Here is a 27,456-nt window from a genome sequence, read left to right as displayed (position 1 = left end):
TCCTCTTTTTTCAGTTCATTTATCTCTCATTATCACATGCCTAGCCCAGGAGCCTGCCTGTCCCCTTTCTCAATAGATGCCATCTACCATTATCTACTAGAAATGCTGTCAAATCGAAATGACGATATAGATCCCAGCTAGTGAATTAAGATGAATAAAAATAAAGAGTGATGTTTTCTGAACAAATTTTTACTTTAAAAGTGTTATTTCCCAGTGGTACTCCCAACATTTCTTCCATTAGAATGTCTAAAAGCAACACAACAATTTCTTTTTTTTTCCTTTTTTTCTTTAAGAACTCCAGGTTTTTTGTGCAAAATGATTGACATGGCCTTGGTGGAAATGAGGGGGTTTTGTGAACTGTGGAATGAAGCAAGTTTGAATGAATACTGTAGTTCACAACAGAGTTGAAATGCTATAGTTAAGCTATGTAGGCTATTGTGGATTAGAGTTTCCAATGGCTTTTTAAATGCACTAAATGGAAAAATGTTTTTTAATGAGAACCTTGTTAACCTGCTAATGTTTTTCAAAGTTTGCTCACAATAGCAAAACCGTTTCACTCTTGAACACTGAACTTCAGCAGAAGAACATTTATCAGGTAATTTCACCATTTTTAACATTTGTATAATTTGTTTTTCTACAAACAGCGCACAATGTTCTCCACTGTTCTTCACTTTCAGCCAAGTGAATCATCAGATGAGTTCTCCTTTTATTTTTCCATTTATTCTCCAAATATCTCCCGTACATGTACATTTCCTCCCATTTATTTATTTTTTTACTTATTTTTTTCTTAATGGATATCTATGGAGATGGAGTGGAAGAGGTAATGGATGGGAAATCAACTGTGGATGAACTTTGTTTAATGCAAGAATGAAATGGCCATAAAATGTGACATTTTTGCCAAACACAAAACCAATTGCCCATCGTTCCTATTCACAATCTTCACTGAGAAGCAAATGAGTGGCAATTATAAAGTGGTTGGGAGTCAATTTAGTGAACTGACATTTTAAACTTAGCTGGGTAAAAAACAAAACAGTCAAATTATGTTACAGACCACTCCCTGGCCAAAAACAGCCGCACTCGGCTTGTTTTGGTCAGACGCTTCCCCAATTCATTCTTTGGATAATACCTGATAATGGGAGATTCAGCTGTAAACTCAGCAGTCCCTGCTATTACGCATTCAATATTCAGTTTCATGCCTAAGAATAATGTTTGAACTTAAATTGATTTTTGCCTTTGGGATGCTTAAATAGGCTGCTTTTAGAAGGATTTCTTTCTGCAAATGATTAACATGTAAATGTTCATTTCTCTTTTTCTTGTCTTCCTAGAGCATGCTAATACATGAATATGTTTGAATTCAATATGTAATATATCTGTCTTTATTAATCATCTGCTGTGGTGGATTGGTCAGTTCATCTTAGACTTCTACGGGAAGCACAGACTAACAGAACTAACTACAAAAAAATACCTGCATCGAGAGTTTTACTCAGTTGTGTTTTCCTAAATTCATTTACAAATGTATAAATAGTCTGATCCCAGAGTGTCTTTCTAGGCCATCCAAAGACAAGACAGTAATCACATTACATTGAGCAGGATAAACGGCTATAAACTATAAAATACCACATTGCTGATCAAAAGTTGGACAATCAGCATTCATGTGGATATATATGTTTATTTCTTAATGATTAATGTAAGACTGTATAGACTCTTGTGAGATAAGGTAATTAATGTCTCTTTATGTCATAACATCCTTTCTTGGCCTGGCTAGTTGGGTTGTAAATAAACTCAGCATGAGCAGCTGATGGATTTATTAGTTAGAATAACGCTACAATGCCTTTCTAATTTAATATTTTATATCACTTCCTCTCTATATAGATCTTTCTCTAATATTAAAATTGTCACGTGATAAAGTCAGATGAAATATTAGATGAAGCAACTACACAGGAGACATACGCTTATATTTAATCATCCAACGTCACCTAAACAATGTAGAAATATATGAAATGTTAAATCAGAAATAGACAGCTTGGAAATCAATGGAAACACAAAAAATCCAAACCAAAAAAACCATGAAGCAATAATTTGGGGTAAAGCATAATTTAAATATTGAAAATATTGAAAAAAAAACTTTTATGAATGTTTACCAGTCAAATACACATCATTTAAATTATCAAATTACTTAAAGTCTTAACTTTGGGCATATATTTATTATTGTTTTTCGTAAGATTCCATAAAAAAATGTTTATATTGTAAATTACAGTCTTACAGTCAGAATTGAGGAGGAAGCATATATCATGGTTAAAGCTACACCTGCTAAGTAACTAGCAAGAGACTAGTGTTTAGGCAAGCCCTGTTCATTGGTTTCTCATTCAGATACATCACGCCTGTTCTGTTTAACATAAGGATTATGAAGTCGCGCACTCTTTCACATACCCCAACGGCTAACATGCTCGCAACTCTAACGTTTATATAACTCAGTGTTAAAGTGTTGATTCAATCATAATGTGGATGTATTCAGTCAGAGGACTGCAATCTCAGACAGTTCTTAATTTTTAGCTGATATTTTTGGCTTCAGCAAACCAAGACTACATCATGATACTGCTGTCTTATTCATAATGATTCAGTTACATTCAGCATGAAAATCAATGGAACACTCTTTTGTAGAAATCTGGAACAAAAATACCAAGTTAGGCTTAGCGTTGCTCATAAATCCAAATGCTACTTTTAAACACAGAGAACAGTGAAGCAGATCAGAGAGAAAGTAATCCCTGGTAACCTATTTGAAATCCAGGCCAAAACAACAGCCTTTTTATTTTGCAGATAAAAGTCTGTTTGATCTCCACACAAACATGACCCCAGCCTTGACTATCAGCGCTTCTTCTCCCAGCGATTGATAGATTCAGTTAAAACTGCTACATCATTTCACAGAGAAGAAAATGTTCATTCTCACCCTGGGATTGTGGTCCAATATTCTCCAGAGCTGAACCGACTGAGCCTATAATCAGCTCATGCTGGCTGAAGCGTGTGCATACATACATGCACGCTTACCGCTGCTTTATCAGCCTAGCACCGGCCTAGCCCGCTTCGCTTTCATTAACATCCCTAATTAACTTTTCATGAAGTCCATTTCCTACTTGTTTAATTAACTGACCATCCCCTGTTGGCCAACTCAAGCTGGACCTGAGGGAAATGGAGGTAGAAGAGCCAGCCAAAACAAAAGTTCTGAGTTCATATATGAAGCCATACTAGAAGCGAGTAGAAGTCTCTGGTTCTGAAACTTCACTTTACTGTATTGTGTAATGAATTGTGCTCTGTATGATGTTTAAAATTTCACCCCTGAAACTGGGCTCCTGGATGAAGGAATTAAGTTTTAACAGCACATCAAAGCTGGTGAAAGGTTTGTAGTGAAAATATCATTTCTTCCTTTCCCTTCTAAAATGGAATGTGTGTGTGTGTGTGTGTGTGTGTGTGTGTTTCCACACACTTCCTATCTCCTTTCCTCATTCAATCATACAGACAATTTCTGTCCTATACACTAACGTAATGGACTTAAATCATACAAGTGGAGACTTATTAGATTAACCCACATGATCTATCATCACCCTGCTCTGCCTTATCAAGAATGCAAGTACAATTTACCCCCTCGGTAGCCATTAGAGCCTCGAGCAGCGACCCTGTATCTTTCTCCAGGATGAAAGAGACCTTCAGGAGCCAGCAGCGTGTGGAAATTAAAAAGCACCCCCCGTTCCTCCTCCCAATACACACACATACACTTCTTTCTCCTTTCTTTGTTATCTATGCTGGAGTTTTTAATCAGATATGGCCGATGGGAAATACAGATCCCCTTCACGGCAATCCTCCCGCCTCATTCTGATGGCAGCCATTTCCATGGTAACGCAGGCAGGGACGTCAGTAAGCGGCAGGAGTCGCTGTAATTATGACTGATCTCGGGAAGATCTACGAGGGAGGGTGGAGGGGCGCTGCACAAACCTCTGGCTGCAATGTGGCTAACCTTCCCTGAAGAGAGCGGCACAGACGGCGTGAGGAAGGACAGTTAGAGCTTTCGAGTGACATTAATGACAGCATTGTGACTCTATTAACAGCTCTCTTTGCGCCTGTACACTTTGTGGTTATATAATCAGCTTTGTGGTTTTGTGTGTTGTCTGTACACATTTTGTTATCTCAGGCTCAGTTCGAATAAGGCTGTTTGGAGGTGTAAATGAGTGTTACAAGTGCACAGACTGCCATTCTGGGACTCGAATCAGTAATTTATTTGAAATAGATATTTGACACATAAAGTTAACTGGTGAAACCAAATTAGAAAATAAAGAGAAAAGCAAACTGCTGGGGTCTCATTTACAAGACAAAATAAAAGCTCCTTCTCAGCCAAAATGCCATATAGTTGCTGTTCTAATCATCAATTACAGCTGTTTAAAGGCAAGGAAAGGCATCCAATTCTTTTTTTTTTTTTCAAATTAAACACTAAGACATTTAAAGGATGGGTATAGGGGAAATGACCACAAAACTGTAGTTCTGACTTCACATGAAAACTGTAGATACCTGATAGCATGCAGTGCCTTGATGTCTTTTTTTTTGCATTTTGATCTCACTGACATTTTTCAGATAATTGAAAAACTTTAATATTAATGAGATAACCCAAGCAAATACAAACTGCAGTTTTTAAATGATGCCATCTTTTATTAAGGGGGGAAAAAAAACTATCCAGACCTACCCGGCCCTGTACTTTAGGCTTGTGATTTGTCCAACAACAACAGATAGCTTTTTGGGCACAAAATATTAGCTTCTAGCAACTAATGACTTCATGTATTACCAGACTGCCAGCACCATGTGTTCAACCAGAATAGAGTATTGAATTTAATTAAGTAACTGTCTGATCAAAGACTCATCCATTTCTCATGCCGTTTTAAGAGATACGTTCAACTTAAATTTTACATGGACTGAGACTAATGCAGTCATGGCCCAGCTATTAGTTGGACCCCCCACCGACAGACATTACAGTGAAACATAGACCTCATTACCTTCAAAATCAGGATGGATTAGAGCCAAGTCTCACCTCAACTCCGTGTAAGAGAGAAAGTGCATTCTGCATGAAAACAAGTTATCAGCGCCCGCCGCGCCACTAAACGAATGCTTACGTGTTTCTAGTGAAGCAGATGGCCATGAACAAAACAAAGAAATTGATTTTACAAAGGATATCATCAAAATTGATGCAATAGAAAGTGAAGCTTTAATCCCTTGAGCCTCAGTTGTTACAAACTTAATGTAGGAGAGCAGATGGTTAAAGAGACTCAGAAATGAGATTGCAACTTTTAAAAATATATATTTTTTTATTTCTGTTCCCCTTTGTAATATTTGTCCTCTCTACTTCAGATCTTTGCAATATTAAGTAATATACATTTCATATTTAGACTTAAATCCATGGGAACACAAGGTCTCCAGATACATAATAAAGAATATTTTTGTAATTTCTGTGAGAGTCAGACTTTTCTATGTGGATATTACATGTACCAATTAGGAAACTGAACAATACATTTACTAATAAAATAACAATACTTATAATAATTACTAATAAAGTAACTTTGTGTATGGCTTTAACCACTTTGACACCTCCAATGAGAACTTTTACTGGACTTTGCACTTTTACACAGCTTCTCAAAATTGTACAATAAATCACTATTAATAAATCGCTAACATTTTTTTTTATCATTGCCAGATGGTTGCCAGCCTGTGTCTAGGCCTGCGTGACTGGGGCCTAACCTAGAAAATCATACAGAAATACTCTTTCAATAGCAATGGCCCCACATAAAACAATGGCTATTCATGCATTGCAGTGCTGTTAGCAATGTTAGCACCAGCTAGTAATCATGAGAAAGACCTTGGCCCGGGAAAAAGTTATTCTGGCATGTAAACACCTCATGTAAGCTGGATTCATTGAGTCTTCTGCCACCAAGTTATTTGTTTCCAATTTTTTCTTTCTAACTGAGATCCATGCCTTCAAATTATCTGTTGATCAGTTTTTTTATTGGTGCTGCCGGTGTTCCGGTTATGTTGCAAGTTGCAACGTAGATTTCCCGCTAAAGCATAACTTGCTAATATATGCAGTCTAACTTTGAATAGCATAGCCTCACTGAAACAATTAAGCAGCCAACATGTAGATGTGTGTGTCTCTGCGAGTTTGTGTGCAGGTTATTGATATCATGCTTTGAATGTCAGGCCAAAGAAGCAGGTCTGACAAGTGATGAATTATTAGCATCTCCACTCAATCTAATTCTGCCGATGGGCATCGTTTTCAGTCAATATTAGCTTGTAGTGTGTGTGTGTGTGGGCGCCTCTGAAGACCTTATTTAACTTGAGGGACCAATTCCCTGCTCTCTAGCCTCATCACTGACCCATTTGATAAGTAAAGAAGCATGCTTTTGCCTAGCTGATGTACACATGAATTATGTAAACCGTATCTGTAAATCTACAAACAATTTTCCAAAGTGTCTGTATTTGCTCCATAGCATGTGGTTTAAAAAAAAAATCCCATAATGCAGTGTAATTTATGTAAGTAGACCCATCATTTCTGTGTCTCTCAGTTTCTATTTAACCACTCAGCTCATTAGGTATAATAGAATTTGTTTTGGCTCAGTAAAAAGTGGCTAAACCGTAATTAGAGGGATTAAGTATTTTCGAACAGCACATGCCAAATGCAAGCTTCAAATTTAAAGGCAAAAAAAAAAGTTGATACAGTAATCTGCAGTCTCTCCTCTGGGTTCTGACCTGTAAAAGTGTAAAATAGATTTCACTTCTAAAGATGCCCATGAGGGGCCGGGACGTACTTTCGGCTCTGACTGCGGGTCTTTCCGGGGCATGTGCCAATGCTTTTGGGGTGCATATTGCTGTGATAACATTTCCTACAGAGGAGGATAATTTTTTATCCGAGGTATAATTTTGCTCCGGTTAACATACTCAGCTGACGAGAACAGTAAAGGAGAGGTGCCCTTGGTCTGTCTCCAGCATTATCAGACTGCTGAGCCAAGCGGAGCCAAGGGGGTATATGTGCACACACACACACACCTGGGTTTCATGGCAAACTGTGCACTCACAAGTTTAGCCTCAGACTTCAATGCGCTGTGTTTGTATCTGTCTTTGGTAGCAGCCTTTGCTCTGCCTGTCTGTATCTGAGCATTGATGCAGGAGGATGGAAGCTCCAAACTAGGCTAAAATTATCAAACACAAGTCAGGGATGTGGAGTGTGGATGAAGAGCATGCATGCATAATGACTGACTTGGGTGTGAAGCAAGGCTTGCTGCCTCGCTGCACTTGAAGCATGTGGTCTGATATCAGAAAGACTAGTATACATGTGTTATAAGCAAGGAGAAGTGGATGTTTACATCCTGGTAATTAAAAAAAGGGGGCTTAAGGGTCTCCTTTTTTCTCCCTAGTTAGGAGAAAATAAATGGTCATCCCAAATCTCCCCACAATTTCAAGTCGGAATAGAGTACAGCACAGGTCTTTTTTTTCTTTTTTTTTTGTACCATACATGCACAATTCCAGTTTGGAGCTTAGTTTCTAACAGTCTGCTTCAGTGTCTGCAGCTTTAAATCAGACTAATGACTCCTGCACAAACCCCTTTTTGCGAAGAGTGACAAGAGAAAGCAGAAGCGGCGGATGGGAGTGTGCAACACATTTAGTTGACCTTTAAGCTGCTGAAACAGACCTGATTGAGACCATACTGTTGGTGGCTTCTAATTTCCTGAACAATGGTTTTATTAGTAGATAAAGACAACTTTGTACCAAAGTTACTATTTTCAGCATTTATTAATGCATTACTATCTTGGTATTTTTGGTTATCTCTGTTCTATATTCTGTACTGTTGGAATCTAGTTTTCTGTTATTTTATAGGGTGTTTTCCCACAACTCTGGTTCATTTTCCCTCTTGGTGCAGTTTGTTTGTGTAGATGTGAACAAAGTAATTGCACTCAGGTATGGATCAAACAACCGCACTGAGACTCTTTGGAGGTGGTGGTCTCGGTACAGTTCCAGATGAACTCCAGAGCAGCTGTTTTAAATCAGGTTTGGATAATGATCACACCATATTCTAACTACCAGGTGTATGTTACAAGTTTGAGCTAAAAAACATCCCGTAGCCATATGTGCTTTGTATTTTTTAGGTTATATAGATGTGCAAAGGTCTGTCAGGCCTAGCAATTAGCTATGAAATGAATGTTTTTTCTCCGTCTCCTTCAATAGTCTAGAACACAGCATGTTCTTCCTTTACGTTTACCTTTACTTTTGTTGGTCCCGCCCCAGACGCATCTAGCTAATGAGCCGGCTGAACATCCCAAAGCCATGTGGTTTGTAGTGGTGCATTTTGGTTCACTTTGAGTTCACTTGGATTCTTCTCTGTGTGAAAACAAACCGAATCACAGGATAAAGGTCCAAGTTTACCAACTCATCAACTGATTCAGACGACAGTAAATGGATGATAGGTGCTAAAACGCCCTTTTCTTATTGCATGTCTAGTTCTGAGCTTTCAGTTCCACAGATTCTTTTGTTAGTTCAGTCTCATCTCTGTGTTTGTCCTTTTGTCTTTCTGTGTCTAGTTTGTATCTCTGTATCTCCATCTGTAATGTTCCCCTGTTTAGTTATTTCCTGTTTAATTTGGTAAGCTTCACCTAATTTGTATGGGGTTTTGTTTTACCTGGCCTGTTTAATTTCCCTGATTAGTTTGCAGCTGTGTTTCCCTGGTGTTTCTCATCATCTCATCTTGTGTGTGCTGTCTTCCTGCAAGGCTGTCTGCTCCTTTTCTTCTGTATTTCACCAGCCCTGCCTTGTTTTTATATATTTCAGCATTAAAGCCGCTTTTAAGTCTGCCTCCTAAAATGTCTACTCAAAATGAAATATTCTATATTTTATTGTCTGAGTGACGACACCTAGTGTTCAGGAGAATACTGCAACAGCTACATGTAACATTTAATGAAGCTACAGCTGTAATGGTAAGCATAAATGGATTTGACTCTGAATCACGCACCAAGCGACCAATGCAGCAGGTATACTTGTGCCTTCATAGTTTAGAACAGAACAGCTTTGGGTCACATTTAATTTCACCAAAAAATATAGATAAATAAAGAAGAAGAAAATTCAACTTTGTTTCCATCCATTAATGAATTTATGGACCATCTTAAAAAAATGTAAATTTTATTATTTTAGCTCATCAAATTTTTTTATTAGAAAGTAAAATTAAAAAAATATACTTAAACTAAAGTTGTTAAATAACAGTAACAATCAACAGTAAATAACAGTAAACAATAGGCCTTATTACTGTGAAAATTATGTACAATATATAAATCAGGGAAACCAAACAAGTTCTGGCAAAGCGGATGGCACATCAAAGTAAAGCTAACTTGCTAGGCCACAATTCCACAGCCTGTTCACACTTAGAGTCCAGTGGCCTCTTTCAATGATGAAGATGTGCATGCTGGAGAGGGACAAATGCTGGACTGTACGAGGATGTCAAGCAGGCCTTTGAAAGTGAAAAGGGAAAATCCACTGAACTAAGGACGGGGCTTGAGGGAACATCTTTTACCAGCTTATAATGCTGTGATTGCAGCCATTCCTCAACTCTCTGTGAATGGTACTCATGCCCACCAATCATTAGTCATGACAATTTGCATTTGCATATTAATAATAATGAAACTGACGTCAAAGCGCATTGCTAGTCAGTAGTGTTAGTTTCAGCCATTACAGTATATGAATGCGCTGTTTATAAGATTGGGGAAACCTGAGACTGAAGAAGTCCCTTGCGATTGGTGACGAAACGTTTCTCTTACAGAAAACACAATGCCAGGACAAACAGAATGAATTTATGGGACTAACATTCTGAAAATAAAATAAAAACAAAATAAACAACACAAGAAAATAGACTTGATCTTATCATTTGAAAAAAAGCACAAAAAGGAAGCACTCTAAAAATGACTCCAAAGAGGTGAACATCATCACGGTGAAACAACTCAAGCCCAAAAGCAGAAAGGGTCCTGAGATACTCTGTTGGTAAGAATTATAAAAAATAAAATAAAACATGGAAAAATATGAAATAGTTGGAAAAATACAGCAAAAAAAAAAAAAAAAAAAAAAAAAAAAAAAAGGCCTGGATGCCTACTTTGTCTGGGGAAAAGACCAACCTTTTTGCAGTCACTATATTCCCTGCTATGGAGAAGACCCTCCCAGCAGGAACTGCAGTGCCAGGCTCAGTGTTTTGCCGGCATCCCAATGAGAGGCTATTTACAATCATTGCCTTTTCAACATTTTGATGGATCATCATCTACTAAAATATAGCTGAATCTGAATGTCTTACCATTACAATAGTATACATAATTAATTCAATTTTATATTATCACCACAACCTTCTGTACATGGAAAAATAAAATAAGCCCAGTACTATACTTATTATTCTTTTATTCAATTTCATTTTAGTGTTGTTTTTTTTATTTGTGTTTTTATTTGAACTCGCAAATTCATAAGCGTTTCATTGCTCAGCATAACCACTGTGTTATGCGATGTATATAACATTAAACTCCTTGATTTTTCATTTTTATTTAATAAATCTCAAGAATTTCAAGCAAACCTGTTTTTCAACTTTGTCGTTATGGGGCACTCACTGTCTGTAGGATTTGAGGGGAAAATGAATTTGAATCCATTTTGGAGTAACAGAGCCAAATGTGGAATGATTCAGTAAGTTATATTTGTGATTCTCATGAGTTAGTTACAGCCAGGCCGAGAACAAATGTTAAATCTATATGCGTGCCTTGTGTAAGATTACGATTCCGTGCCTTATCTCCATAGCAGAAGATTTTGAGAAAACAGCAGGATTTGTTTTTGAGTTTTTTTGTAATTTGGATAAACAGGCTTTTAAAACAGGCCACTAGTAGTGGAATACTACAGCAATTTGCAGTATAATAAAGTGTTTTCAATTATTAGGCTTCCATATTATCTTCATTACTTTGATGATTGGAAAGGTCACATCCCATATATAAGTCTGAGCACACAATAACAATAATCGCTGCTGCAAATACTGACTTTGTGCCCACAATGAGTCATAATAATAACCTCTTGCAGACAGGCCTATGTGTGCGCCCCTGGCTATTTGTGGATGTGAGTTTATTGTGCTCATTGTCAAGGTTTTGTTGCACATTTTATGCATTTAGGCCTCTCTCCATTATTATTTGATGCTCTTGATGCTTGATTTGCTGTAACTTTACCAGCGAGCTTTTACAACTGCGAGACAAACAATTGTTATTGAAGCCATCTCATTTTTGCCAACTCACTGCTATGATCTCCCTGGTCTCTAGTTGTACATTAGACAGTTTCTGTATAGCAAGGGTTCGATGTCTGTATGCAGAAGGTATGTGTTTCTGCCTCTTGGCACTTTCTGGGCAACATCTGTGACAGCTGTTTTACTCTCAGGGGACAGGAGTATACAAGAAGCCTCCTATTACAGGTGCTATCCTCTTGGGCTTTAGATAAAGGACTTTTACATCAGGCATATTTTTCCCCAGGTATGTTTCATTTCTCAGTAACACAGAAAACTCCTTGGGACGTTGGTTGAAAATGTACATTATTTTTGTGTTTTAGAAAGAGCCAGTTTTGAAATCCCCAGTGTGCCAGATCTTATATCATAAGCCATTGTTGATGGTGTGGTTTCTTGAATATCATAAAATGTTCCAGTCTTGAGGTGAAATTGTGAGTCCTGCATTAACCCACTGGAAATACTGCCAGACTCTGAAAGGACTATTGCAAACAGCAGTCCCAGTGAAGTGAATTTTAGCCTCTTTAAATCCACCAGGTCTCCAGTAAACCAAGTAAGCTAGGCTCAAATAAGTTGACTTAGTTAAATAATTTCGCTCATGTTTATGTGTTCTTCTGTTAAACAATTTCATATAAAGGGTAGATGTGAACCTACCTCTAAGTAAGTCACTGGCATGCAAAGATGGAAGATGTTAAAAGATGAGAAACATCAATCCTTAGGATTCTCAGACAGGTAACATCAGATCTTACACGGCTTAGACTTATGAAGGTGGAATTAACTGTTCAATTTGTAGAATGTAGAGTGCCTTTGCTGGTTCAGACCTGACAGAGCACACTGGAAAGAAGTGAACAAGAGAAAAGAGGGGCGGCAAAGCAAAGACACTAGTGCACTTGAGTGAGATGACCACAAGAAGAGGAAAATGAGAAAGGGCCAAGAAACTACAGTATAATGTTGTAGTTAGAAGAGACTGGCAAAAGACAACCTCTTCATTAAAAAAAAATAATACACTATAAGTCTAAGAGAGTAGGCTAACAGTTGTTAATGTAACTCACAGTTTACTGATTACAACTTTGAGATTCATAAAGTTCTGTGTGTGTGTGTGTGCGCATGTACAACATGTGTAAAGCAGAGTAATTCACAAAGTCTAATATGTTAAATCTATACCACCACCCATTGACAAACTTCTCTGTGAGAATTATACTATAATAGTTGTAATAAGATCATGAGATAAACATCTATGGTTTTCTATTGCTTATGTTAGCATGCTAAGATAGTAAATAATGATAATCATCACCATGGATTAATACCTGGTCGATCCGAATATCCAGTACTATTGTACAACTCTCAAAACCTAACATACTATTCAGTCAGCACCCTGACAGCTTCATGAGCTCAGGTTTGTGCAATAACATTTGTGTGTAACATAAAGGGCCTGTTAAAATGCCAGTGGGTTGGTAGATTTCGACAAGGCACACATTGAAATCCCAGGTGTTAAAATTGCCTTACACAGGTGCCTGACACATAGCCTGAAGACTACAAGCAGAGCAGAGGAAACACAACAGGTTTTACATTTTTTGTGTTTTTCCTGTTGTTTTTTCATTCACTGTCCAAAATGTCTACCTGCTGCTCACACTGAGAGGTAAGAAAGACAAGCAGATGTTTACCCAGTGGTTTCACAAGTCAATAACTTGAAAGTGCTTAAAGAGCAAACTGCAAATAGAAAAAAAAAAATGTACATATATGTATTTTTCCACTGCTATCACTGATCTTACTATTGTTTCAAAGTGAGGTCCAGACTCGAGTAACATGGTTCACTTACTGCTTACGCTCTGTGACTGATTCAGCTGTCTTCCATTGCTGGCAATACAGTGAATAGCCTTTAGTTTGCTAGCAGTAATGTTTGCCCAACAGGTGTTGTGCTAGCAAATACGAGTTAAGTTGCCATTTTGTCTGCCAGAGTTATCTGCTATGTCGAGTACCAGATGTTGGATTGGCATTTTTTCACGATAACGCTTTTTAAAAAAGATAAGGGGACCTCCAATAACAATGAGTATAAAAAGCTCTAAAGCTGGCTGAATGTTTATTGAGTAGCATTAGCACAATATTGTCGGTAAACTCCTGTGTGCAATACAATACATTTCTCAGTACATGTTTCAAACCACAAACTAATCATCACAGTTATCAACAAGTGGCATGCTGAGACAAGAGTAATTTAAATGGGCCTTGTGCTTGTTTTAGATATTGGGTGGTGAATTACTACAAGCCATGATAGCATAACTGGTGCATTTTAGCCTTGGGACTATGTGTGTATGTGTCACCATTCCAAATATGGTTGTAGAGATACTTACTTCAGTTAGAACTATCACATGGATACTGGTGTTCAATGCAGCCAAAGTTTGAAACTCTCATATTAAAATGAAGATACCACTCTGAGTTCTAAAACCTGAGCTAGCATGCTATTAGCCTAGCATATACACATTCTTACTCAAGTGAACACACTGGGTTCATTATCTTGCCTAAAGTTACCTCAACATGCATGTCTCGAGGAGCCTGGGATTGGACACTGACATGCTTAAAAAAATTACTAGATTATACTATTCGATGGATATTTTTAAAGTATCCAAGTTTGTATGTCATATTATTCTTAAAAGGTACAGTCAGTTGTTTTTTTGGTTTTATTCAATAGAAAAAAGAATGTTGAACTAATAAATGTCTACTGAATAGTATTTAATCATGTATTTTAATAAATTGATGCATTCTCATAAACTTGGAATGAATCTATTAAAAATATATAGGAACACAAAACAAAGCTTTTCTTATAAACAAACAGCAGAAGAAAAAGGCTGGCTGGCTACAGCCATTCTTGGGTACAGTTAGATTTAATATTTTTGATCTTTCTTGGCTGAATAAAACATGCATGATCTACAGTAGCCGTTTATAATTATCAGTTCATTTTAAAGGGGCTTCTTTGTGTTATGAACCTGGCAAGAGTACAGGAATATAACAACAATTGAGAAATAATCTCGTCAATCGGTTCGTCAACTTTCCTCTTCCAAAGAGTAAACCCTATTAAGTTAGACCCAACACCAGTCGGCTTTCTATATTTGGACACGTTGGTACTTTTTTCCTTCTCCTGTTATCATCTCACAGCATTGCTTCTAAATAATATTATGCTCAGCCTGTCGAAAACGGACTTAATGGAACCATTCATATTGAAATTTATTCTAGCGTTCACCTACCCTAACTAGGTCTCGAGGCTTTCCTGCATCTTGTGGATTTAGTCGGTTAGTGGAGCAGAGAGTGAGGAAATGAGGCTATTTGCATCAAGAACATCGCAAACTTTTCTCATTCAATGACAGGGCTGGGGTAAAATGCTCCTCGGGCTAAATATAGCCAGACGTTCTTGTGTGTTCTCTTTGACCTACACAGCTCCTTCATCCCCTAACAAGCTTGAGAGAAACAAGCTGCATAATAAAACCGTAATGCCATTAGATGTAGGGAAGTTGGAGCCATTGCACACGGCCAAATTACTCTTATTAACCCCCAACAACAAGGATTAATCACTGTACAAGCAAAACTTCACTCATGTGCATACCCACACACATACAGATAAGGGCACACTTGGTGTAATAGTTGCGAGGTGTGGTGATTAGTCTTGTCATTTAGACGGAAAAGATCATAATGATTTCATAATTTTGACCTTGGCTGGAGGCTTGATTATACACATGCTCCTAATGTGCTGAGGCAAATGATGATTGATAACATTAATGACTCTTGCCAATCATTGCTCATAATGCCTTCAGGATCCAGGTGGTGCGATTCTTATTAAGCTAAACACACTATCACACACAAACTTACAACCGCACAACCAACACATATCTGTTCGACACTCTCCTGGAAGAGGGTGAGGTAAAAGTCAAATTCTGTCCCTGCTGGTACACTTTGCATGGATGTATACCCCTGAGGTAGATCAGATATCGGGGAACGCTGTGTTTGGGCGGTTATCAAAAAAAATTAGTCTTATCATAAAGCTTTGAATGGTAAGCATGACTAGAATAGTGCCATATAAATGTTAATCCATTATAAATGAATAATGATTTCATCCATCCATGTATCCGTTTAATTTTTTCATGGGGCTTGAGGCGGGGTACACCCTGGACAGGTCGCCAGAATACAGAATACAACTCAGAACACACTTGAACTTCAGAACGGCTGCTAGGAGATAGTTAAATTTCCCTAAACTGCACGTACAGAAGGGGATGGGTTTTTCAAATTGCATGTTAACCACAGTCCATGTCCTTCTCCAAACAAAACTGTTTTGACTGCAACTTCTTTTCCTTTCAGTTCAAGTTAATTTCAAACCCAGTGTCAATAATTACTTTTCCCTTTTTTGTGATGACAAAAAAGAAATTCACCATCGAGAGGATGCAGGCTGTATTTTTTTCATTCACTCAGTATTGCCTCATCTGATGCAATGCAATTTTTCTATTACATTTCCTCTCTCTTTGTTTGATGTTTGTGAAATAAAAGCAGCTTGTGAGAATGAAAACATACATAGATATTGTGTGAAAGATTTGAAGTCGTTGCTCTGCAGCTATTACAAATCGGACACAGATCACTGATGTATTGTATGTCCGTTAGGTACAATTATGGTCCTCCTCCCCCCCTTATATGCATTTCTCTGAATCTACCTGAACCCTCTATTCTGTATCCCATGACATTCACCCTCACCACGCCTCTCCTTATTTCTCGGGAGCACTCAGGTGGAAAAGCATTTCATTTGCTAAACAAAGTGGAAGGCTGCCACAACACAGGGGCGTAATGGAGAGTGATGGGTGGCCCCCATACAAGAAACCATGGGACAAAGCATAATTACTCCTCCTGTCAACACTGCAGCATCCATCACTTACCGCTGTCGCTGCTAAAGGCTCCGTGCCACGCTGCTTCCAATAAGACAGGAGTTGTGTGTGTGAGGGATGTGTAGTTGTTTTGTGTGCGCTCGTTGATTTGTCATTGTGTGTGTCTGCGTGTGTGCGTTTATTTGCATGTACCTACCGAAGCTGAACCACTGAGACCCTTGATAAAAGTCCATGGAACACATCAGCACGTGACTTTGTGAACTTACTAAGTAGAATAAAATGATTTTTCTTTTTGGAAGGAGTAGAGAATAGATTTTAAGATGCTGATTACTCAAAGCGTGACTGTGAACTGTGCAACATGAGGAGAATCTATTTTGTAGTGTGTGCCGAGTGAAGTGCCCCAGTCAACAGAATAAATTTCACATGAAGATGTGTGTTTTTCTTCTCAACCCAGCGCTTTAAAAAGCCCTCTTTTGTAAAAGCATACAGACACCATCGGAGGAGCTCTTAAGGGCTTCATTTTCAGGATGAAATGCATTATTGAAGGATAAGAGAATTAGCTTTGGAAAAAAAAAAGTTTGGCACCGAGCTTACTAGAATATTTACAGAGACTAAAGTAGGAGCAGCTCTAACATGCAGTATATATGATGACCATTAACTGGGAATCTTGTTAAATATGATAAATCCAAGTTGTGAAAGTTAAAACTCAGATCAGATTTTAAAACTTTACATGTGAAGAACTTGTAATTTACTTCCAAATGTCTCAGCATGATTTCTTGCGAAGGCACTGATTTCAATAGTATCCCTTGAAAATGTAAATATCACTGTCCTAGTCAGAATTAATTAGAGCTAAATAAAACCAAGGCTTCAAGTAGATACACCTGTGGTATCAATATGAAGCTCCTATGTCACTGTTCCGGCCTGTGGCCATAAGAAGTCTGTGTGAGCTGCTGTGTTGTGTTCCTTTACTGTGTCTTAAGACTGTCTGCAGGTCCTTCCTCTGATTGGACCATGGGGCACGTGACTGGGTTCAAAAAGCTGCTCTGACAGCTGCTGTGAGAGAGAGAAAAGTGAGCGAGTGTGAGAGTGAGCAGTTTTGACAGCAGACGCGGACCTGGCCCTGGTTTCCAAATTCTTGTGTTACTTTGTATATGTGTAAGCATGCTCTGTGAAAGCCGCCACTTGTGTGTATAAATTCAGTGCTTAGGCTGAAGCTGAAGGGGTGAGCCGACTTTTCTTTTGAACTGTTTTCTCCTGTTTCTGGGCTAGGAAGCGAGGGATAGCTAATGTCCTTTGATTGTTTTCTTTCTTTCTTAGGGTTTAGTTAGTTTTCTCTGGCGGGACTTAGTTGGTTTTGTTTATTATTTTGGCCTGGGTTCACCCTGGAGCTATGCTTCCTGACATTAAATAAAATCACCTTTTTTACTCATAACCGATTTCGGTTGTTTGGTTTGGGAACCAGGGCGGGTATTTGCTTCTCTCTCCTCAAATCCTATGTGTGTCTCTACATGCCTAGACGAGGGGCGCAACAGTCACCTTGTTCTCAAGTTATCACATTCACAAACATAGGTGTCCACGCCATCCCGGTGACAATACCCCATCAGCGTTTCACAGCTGAGGGCTTAAAACTAAAAAAAAGTAAATCAATATTAAAAGTATGACATAAAGTGGCAAAACATGATACATTGATAAGATGTGAGTCTGATGGAAATAAATACTAAATTTAAAAAAAATGTCAATATGTATCAGTTACGGCCTTCTTATACTTTCAGCCAGAAATCTCCACTTTACATCCTTAAAAGAGGCAAAGAAGAAAAACAACTTACCAGGATCATTCCTCTCAATATTCTGAGGGCTTACGAAGGGAGGTTTGCTCATTTACCATTTGGAGCTTGAGTTATTGAACATTTTATAAGTAAAAGCTTGCAGAAACTTTTTTCTTCCTGGCTGCTAAGGTGAAGGGGAAAAGAGATCCCTTTGGTAAGAACCTTTTTGACTGTTATATGCCAGAAAAATGAAACAAGAATTTTAAAACCTTCCAGTTGACTTTCAGTTCTTGAAAAGAATGCAAATAATTTTATATACATAATACCTTTCATCTAACTTTTAACAAATAACAATAACTGTCTTTATGTACAGTAGTAGTTATAGCCAACTGATTATGTTTCATGGTGATACATATTACAAAATTCAGATTTTTGTCTGTGAATATCAGTTTCCAGTAAAGATTTATGGAATTTTATGATTTTCTTAAACTTATTCTTTCATATTCCAAATCTTCACATAAGTAATGCTTGCTGTTCTGTCAGTAATCATCTGTTATTCATATTTGTTAAAACTAAAACATTGATTTAGAAACTAAACATGATAATAATAATCTCACCATATTACAAAACAATGTCTGTTTGATTGCCTTTGAACTCCTATTGCATCCTCTACAGTTGAGCAACCAAGCTTGGCACACAGGCATATCTTAGGCCCTGAAGGTCCTTATCTATACAAGAGATTATGATGTCATTGCATTGCCTAGCAACCACCTACAGCCTGAAATTGTACTTTTGTGTCATCAAGCATACCTTACAAAAGTACTGTACCATTTAATTTGATGATATTACCATTCTTTTTACTGATGTTTCATCAGTTATGACAAAGTACTTCCCTGGCACTGACAAGCTATTTCAGGAACCTATATTTTCATGAGAGTATGTATGTATGTATGTTATTATTGATTGCCTATATATATTTTATATATATATATATATATATATATATATATATATATATATATATATATATATATATATATATATATATATATATATATAAGTATATATATATATATATATATATTATATATATCTATATCTATACATATCGAGTGACATAGTAAACTACTAGTAAGTTGGAAATCAAGTACAGAATATACATACTATGAGCTGAGAGAAGATATATGCATATATATAATTCGGCAACCACTGGAAGCTCACACTACTTTCCTATTCGTTAATTGAGTGCAATCCTAAATACTACCTTAACAATTCTGAGGTCCCTTTACAAAAAGTGACAATGTGGCAAACATACTAACAGGATTCCCTTTACTGACCTTTACTTTTTGCTGAGCATGTGAGCTCTGTCTGTGTACCATCATCCTTTACACTAAAGCGACTGCAGGCACTGTACACGGATTGTCATCCACTGAGCAAGCACTACAAGCTCACTTTGCTCAGGGGTATGTTAGTGGCAGCAATTTAAAAAAAAAAAAAATAGGCTTGCATTGTGTGTGGCACATACATCATTTCAGTCAACTCCACGAGCGTGCATCCTGAAAATGAGTCGTCCAGCACTGCCACACGGGAGTGGTAAAGCATGCATGGAAACATTTGTTTGGAATATTCGCCTATTGTAGCCCATTCATTCAGCATACTGGAAAACAGATGTGGTTGCATATTCCTCCTCATTATGATATGCAGATGACATTATATTGTTGGTTCCTTGTTTCTATCACATTCACAGATTGAGAGAAATCTGTTAAGACCTGCACAGCTGGTGTATTGTAGTGCACATCCTCTGTTTGCTTTTCAGTAACGTCGTCTTTTCATTTATTGCAAAATGCCCTTTTTTTCTTCACCAGTGTTTTTTATTTCTCATATGATAAGTCTTTCATTTCTGGGGTCAAAAGTAATAGCAGGTGTTTGGTGCCTGAGATATTATTATGTACCAGGTTATTAAAACATAGTATAGCTTGACTGCTTTTAATGTATTTTTCTGTATTAAGTTTCATGTTTTTTAAAAGTATGCCTTTTATATTTTAACTGTGTTTATAAAAAAATTCAAAAATAAAGAAAACAATTTCTGTTCTCGCAGATGTTAGCTTAAACTCAGAAATGTCTGTAAGATGCATTATCGGTTGGCTAGCTTATTAGCATATAAAAATGCTATGATATAGCTGGTGGTTTTGGATATAAATAAATGAAACTGTTCTAGCTCTATATGGTCTTTCTCAGTGAGATAGAAATCAGTATATTGCAGTGTGGTTGTAATTATTTCCTACCGATAAGTCTTATCCTGAGCTTAATCTTTAAACTGACATCTTAGGGGACCACAAAATAATACATGAATGAGTTAAACTATTGGCTCTCAGTTTTCAGAGGTGGTAATGTACAGTGAGGATTTAAAAGTTTAAGTGTGCTGTATATGAATGCTAATAAAAGAGGCTGTCCACAGATAAAGAAAGTGGACAGTTAAGTTCACTTTCTTTAAGTATCTATGCATATTCTACAAGCAAACACATAACCTCTAAGTGACCATAATGTGGTCAGAAGTTGGTATATCATAAACAGAAAAAAAAAAGCATGTTCCAAGTGCAACTCCAGGCTTTTGTCAGAGTCAAGGTGGTTAGTTACTCCTGACTTGATGACTGTCCTCCATCTCTCACAGCAATTTGAAGCAGCCACGAGAACAGAGCAATTATCCTCTCCTTTCTCCTGGCTGTAGAAATGAAGGATTGACTCATCCTGACTGTCTCAAGGGGTCCATAGCTGTCTGAGCTGGAGACACCTTCTCACCAATTGTCACCTTTCCTCTGCTATCATTAAATCTTGCTGAGCCACCCACAACTTACTCACTGTTCTTTGCTGGGACACCCACAAAAACAGTCAGTTGAGGTCAATACCCGATTTACCTCAAGCAGGTTTCTGTTGGCATTTAATGACCAGCACAAATGGGATGTAAACAGTACCAAGGCTTTCTTTATTTTTTTCTTCTAGATAACAGATAATGTGCTCCAAAACACCCTCCAGTTAAACATATACTTTATACGCTTAGGTCCCTAAGTACTTAGACAGTGGTACAGTTTTTCTAATTTGCCTCTGTACACCACCACAATGGATTTTAGAAGTCCAGTTCTGAAAAGACCAGGGACACTGTGTCTGGTGTAAATAACAAGATAATGCAATGATTTGCAACATTTTTCAGAACAGATGCTACGATTTTACCTATTATATTTAAAGCACTTTGTGGCCTGGCCTATGAATATACACTAGAACTCCTGCTCCCATAAAAACCAGTGCGAGTCCAAGTTATAGAATGTCCTGCCTGATCAATGTGTATACACATGTACATTTATGTATATTTGTATATATACACCCATCTTATTGTATTAGCTTAATTTTTTCTGTTAATTTAAGATACAATTTCAGTCACTAAAATTTTAATCAAATTGTGTCTTATTTCAATTTTGACATTGTACTTAATGTTTAAGTGAAAATTAACTTCTCTATAATTTACATTTTTTATATTCTTCTGAAATGAAGATTTATAACCTCTTTGTTTTTTTGAAAAACTCTTTTCTTAAAAGTGCTATACAAATAAACTTTACTATTATTATCGTTATCATAAATCTCATGAATCTGTATTTTATTCCCAAAAGAACACCAAATGCATAATTAAAAAAAAAAACAAAAAAACAAAAAACCCTTTCATTTTATTGGGAGGTTCTTTGTTTAAACACGCGTCAGTAATTTTTTGAGGATATTTAACATAAAAAAAAATGTTGTTGTAGTCACAAATATATATTAATTAGAGCTTCCAACAAACTGATGGATTCTCACATACTTAGAGTTAATCCTTTAAAAATGCAAAGGAGCAGCCGTTGGGTTGTGGAAGCCTCAGTGTTAAAATTAAGATTGGCCTTCTGCCGAAATGCATGGCTAGACTGGCTTCATATGTTGTAACTAAAAGGTAGGGCAGAAAAGAACTGACAGGCATTTGTGTGGAGACCGATTTTAATTTGTGCACCTTCAGCCTCAAGATATTAAGGATTATACCCATGTTTCATCATCTGAGAAAGGGTGCCCTTACAATTAAATATATAAAATGAACAGAATTGAATTAAAGAAGAGGAAACATGAAGGAAAGAGGCTATGCATTGTCGACAAAATGTCATCCATTTCGTCCTCCCCTTAGGCTTTATCTCTTGGATTGTAGTCAAGGCTCTAACAGATGGAAATGTGCATAAACATGCTTATTTATTCCTGATGATGTCAGCGGGCTAAACCACATCAATAGTCAACTAATGTTAGGCTTGAGTATACTAAAAGTCACACTTTCCCTCTGATAAACAGTTTGATTGCATTCTCACATCGTATGACAGTTTATTTAAGTGTTCAAGTCCAACAAGATCCACGTCAAAGAAAGTTAATACCAGCTAACAGCAACTAAAAGTGGCAAAAATAACACATATACTCACCACAGATGAAAAGTGGCCAGGGTTTTGAAGGGGCACAGGGGTAAAAACATAAAATAGCACAAAGTATTTAACTGGCACATAGCAATAAATCAGAAATACAATTGATAAGTGTTAATAAAATATAGTGTGTACAATATGTTTATACACAACCAGTAAAAGAAAAATGCAGGCTGGCTAAAAGATGCTTGTCCTACAACAGCCACTGCACTGAAGTGCAGACTTTCAACTTACTTCAAGGGATTTTGCCAAAGAGATACAGCAATTAAATATTTAGTAAATGCAGTCACTGTTATACATAGTCCCAAATTTTCAGAGCCTCAAAAGTAACTGGACAAACATCATTTTACATAAAAGGGTTATTTTTAGTGCCAGGATGAAAATCCTTTGCAGTTAATGAATGCCTGCCCCACTGACATCACCAGATTCTGTGTTTCCTCCCTTGAGATGCTCTGGTGGGTCGTTAACACCTTCAGAGGCTGCTTGTTTATGGAGTTGTCTTCAGTACCTGAAAAGCATGCTCTCTTGGGCTGAGATCAGATGACTGGTCATTTTTATAACAGCTTTTTATGCTCAAGCACCTAGACGTTTTCAGAAAGGGTCATATGATATATGATATACCTGGTCAGCCATTCATTCTTTAGCCACCACACCCCCAACGCAAACTGATTTTATATGTAAAGCTTGCTTGACATATACAGCTTTTCTTTTACATCTTGGAAAAAAAATGTCTTTAAATGAGGAGAGCAACAGTTTCTTTTCAAGTGTGCTGGTCTCATGTATTTATTTATCCATCTGTTTTTTATGCAGTACAGTATTACTGATTTTATCTGCACCTTTTTTCAGTTCATGTGCTTTTCCTTAAATTATATGCACAATTCTTTTTTTCCCTCCAGTTCACGCAATAAGACCCAAATTGGGTTCTGACTCATGTATTCCTGCTGTTTTATTACCACTATTCATTTCTATCTGGACAGTTTACTTGCAGTTTAAGGTGGGTGCATTTCATGCTGTCTTCAGTTTGGCACTGAGACTTTGTGAACAGCTACATCTGATTCTGTACATGAAAGGAGTGCAAGTAAGGAGGTTTGGCTCAATTCACAGCTGATAGATTATCAGTTTTTAAAATGAGACTTTCAGAGCTTCATCATTCTTTAACATTCTGCTGCTTTGAAAAAAAAATCTCACATTAGTTTAGACAAAACTGTATATACAATATCCTCTATTATTTTAGCGCACCAATGTTTGCAACTACTAAACAGACTTACTCAGAACTGTGATCTAACTGTAGAAAAGAAAAAGAAAAAGAAAAAAAGTCAACCCTCTGAAAAGTGGCCCGTTATTGCTTTGGTAGTCTCCAAGTAATACAAAGCAGTAAAAAAACAGTCTCAAGGCCTGTTCTGATTGGATGCAAATATTGGTGCAATTAGCAGTAAGCTACATGTTACAAACACTCGATTTAAAAATGCTCCTCCCAATCCGGTCTTTAAGTCTGACGTCATTATCCGTTTCTGGTTCCAAACTCTGCTTCTGGTCCCAAAATCAAACGAACACGGCAGCATCATTGAGAGCTACAAACTGTCTAAATTCTTCATCATTAAAAAACATAATCAGTGTGGCCGCTCTATCAGGTTTACAATTAAACTTAAAATTCAGGTATCCAGCAAAACAGAATTTATTACGTTTAACGGAGTTAGACGTTAGCAGGGCGTTAGCTCGCTAGTTTCCATCTAAAGATGATATATGATGTTCTGACTGAGGGATTTCTACGTACAGGTCTGCTTTCACTTCCGACATAAATGAAGACAAAATCTAAACAGCTGTGATGTTTTGTAGAGTTACTGAAGTTGGGCTAGCTGGTATATGATGATGTGCTAAGTGATCGCTAGCAACACAGCTATGGTTAGCAAAATAAAAACACATTAGCACAATGAAGCTGGAGGAACATTGCTAACTTTTTTCCGCTCGATAAAAGTTAACAGGGTTCCCAATGGATAGGGACAAATGCAATTACATGGCAGGATGCTGTAAACGGACCAAACTTCAGTCAGGAGAAGAACTGAGATAATCCATCCACAACACGAGGTTAGTCATTGATTTACTGCTGGACTGCAGTTACATTGTAAGGTTTTAAAAACTGAGCTTTTAAATGAATAGTGGTAATAAAAACCAAGAGATTACAAACTGGTTTTTAAGGCGCTTGTTCAGATGGAATAGAACGAGATACAAAGCATTAAAACATGTTAAAAACACAACAGTAAAAACACAAATGAGTAGTTTGGACCCAGAAGCAGGGTTCATGCGTGATCACTTAAAGACTGGATATTTCACACCTTAATGAAAGAAAAATATTAGTTCTTACACGCAATCATGTCACTGTCGCACTCTGACAATTTCTCTTTGTAAATATCTGTACTTTTTTACGCCGAAACCCAGCTTGAGCTGGTGGAACGTGTTAGTAAATCTGGCCCTATGTCTTTTGTTATGACTGGTAGCCTCACCCTGTAATGGTCCATGACTGAAGGGGCAGGTATAAACTTGCCAAGTAGTTTATTTATTTATAATAAGCTTAGTGCTTAGGGATTGCAGTATAGACAGGACAGACGATAGACAGGACTAACCCATTGTTGACATCCAGAAAAGACCTCCAGCAGCAGACTCTTTGCAGCTCATGAGTTACAGGGTATGGCCTTCGTGGATTAGTGCTCCTTGCATCCTATTGATTCTTTACTGCACTGCGATTTTGGGAGTTTGGTTTCTTGAGCCATTTAAATTGGACTTATTGGTTGTCAATAAGATTGGATCAATAGGATTGATCCACTATAATGTCATATGGGAGTCAAATGTGGACTGGCTAGCCACCTTTTTATCAACCTCAAGTGATGCTTATGTAACCCAGGTCCCACGTAGCTATGGTAAAGCTAGAGTATATAGTACAATGAGACTGGGCCTGGGTTTGTAGTGCTACTAATAATAATACCTGATACCCTCTAATTTAACTAATAAGGACCACCACAACTGTATTTTACACAAATTTATCCCTCACCGGGTATTTATTTAGACAAAAAGAAATGAATAAAATAAACAGTTACTTTTATAAAATGAATTGAATTTAAAAAAAAAATAAAATAAAAAAATACTGCAAATGTGACTACATGGATTATAAATAAAAGATTATCCACACAAAATACCGCTTTCTTAGGTACCAACTGTTATTTCAGTTACAACAGCTCACACCTTTAAAAGGGATGAATTTCAACCTTTGATTATAACTTTGATTAAAACTACACACTTACTCAAATTAAACCGAATTTGTAACAGTGGGCCCACACACACACACACTTTAACCTGTCCACACTACACCTGTAGCACGGTGCTTGTTGCAGGCCTGATTCAAAGTTCGGGTGCGGTGAGGCCTACAACTGATGGCCGCTTCACTCAAACTGAGCCATAAAACAAAATACGTACACTTTAGTTCCAGTTAGTACTCACGAGTCCAATGAGTTTGTTAGTGGGGCAATCAGAAACGGGCAGTTAGTTCACCAGTAGTGAAGACAGTCAGGGGTAAGAAAACAGCCAGGGGTGAGAAAACAGCCAGGGGTGAGAAAACAGCCAGGGGTGAGAAAACAGCCAGGGGTGAGAAAACAGCCAGGGGTGAGAAAACAGCAGGGTCCATCCGGGCAAAACCTCTCTCTCCCTCTCCTTTCAGAGCGTCCATCGGCTTCTAAACACATTAAAACACTTGAGCTACAATACCAAATTCTATCACATAACGATTTAGCATTAGCATGCTTTGACTTTAAATCACAGAGCTAAACATACAGCATGGCATCACAGCACATAACCCGGTAAGCTGCGCTAATTAGCAAGCCGCTAGTTAGCATCACATATCACGCCATTTTACCACTATAACGAATAGTTACAGTACAAATGTCAAGGCACACAGTCTCATTTACCTCTTGCAGATCACAAATAAGTAATATCAGGACCACGGGTAGTCGACCTCAATGATACACTTAGATGCAAAATCCACACCACGTTTGCCTTACGACATCTCTCTCTTCGGACTTAGCTTCTGTGTCCGCTCCCACAGATTCACACAAACTTTACCACTCGTCCCGCCCCCATAACAGAGAAGAGTGACATTGACTGGCTCGTCAGCACAACAACCAATGACAATACAACATTGAGATAACTGACATTAGATGGGTAAATAACCTTAGGTTACACCCCGACATATTTATTCTGCACAGAAAATGAACTCTAAATCATGAAATCCTTTTATTTATTGGACTCTTAACTGTAAATGAAATTACATTTGTACCAAAGCATATGATTTTTAAACCTTTTATCAACTATTTATAATTTAACCATTTTTTATAACAGTAGAGTTTTTTTTCTTTACCCTGTAAGCCTGAATAATTTCAGACAGGGCTACACTTAAATAAAACACTGCTTCCAAAAAAGGAAACATACATTTTGCTATACATATATTTTTTGTGTGTGTGTGTGGTTTTTTTTTTCACATATTGGACACACATAGAATATCTTCATATTACATCTCAAATACAAAACAGAATAAAAATGTACTCTGAAGCAATTAAAATGTGCAGTAATTTCTTCAATTATAAATTATTCAAATTATTTAAGTTAAATTCAAAATCATTAAATGTTTTTTTTTCTAATACAATTATATATTACATTTTGGTTGTGGCTGTATATCAACTGTTCCAAAGGACTGTATAAATACTAGATGGCCAAACACTGTCTCCCTTCTTCAGCATTCCATGCACATACGTTATTTGCCCCTTTGAGAACGTGAGCATGCTGTCAGTGCCAGCAAAGCTACATTTGGGTTAAGGTTGAAATGTGTAAGTTAACGTGTCAAAGTCAGTTTTATGCCCTGTTAAAAAAAATGTGCCAGCATCCTTCCAAAGCATCTATAGTCACATCACAGCACCTAAACTATCTGTCAGAAGTTATAAAAAGTACATATAGGTAATACACCTAAGGCATCAGGTTGGATGCTGTCAAATCCTGCAGTG

At 37.3% G+C, this 27,456-nt stretch overlaps 1 long non-coding RNA gene across 1 annotated transcript; it reads right to left on the bottom strand.

The window, feature by feature from the left end:
* Nucleotides 1-7,058: 7,058 nt before the first annotated feature.
* On the bottom strand, nt 7,059-26,648 carry LOC121815842. Its single transcript, XR_006055406.1, has 3 exons — nt 26,368-26,648; nt 25,742-26,135; nt 7,059-7,077 (listed from the first exon to the last, which is right to left on the bottom strand). It is a non-coding gene; the product is annotated as an uncharacterized LOC121815842 (long non-coding RNA).
* Nucleotides 26,649-27,456: the final 808 nt, after the last annotated feature.

Source organism: Haplochromis burtoni, unplaced genomic scaffold (assembly GCF_018398535.1).
Source record: "Haplochromis burtoni strain Fernald_Lab_line unplaced genomic scaffold, NCSU_Asbu1 Contig_327, whole genome shotgun sequence".
NCBI classification, from domain to species: Eukaryota; Metazoa; Chordata; class Actinopteri; order Cichliformes; family Cichlidae; genus Haplochromis; species Haplochromis burtoni.
The sequence above is the reverse complement of the archived record's forward strand: the minus strand, read 5'-3'. Positions and strand labels throughout refer to the sequence as shown.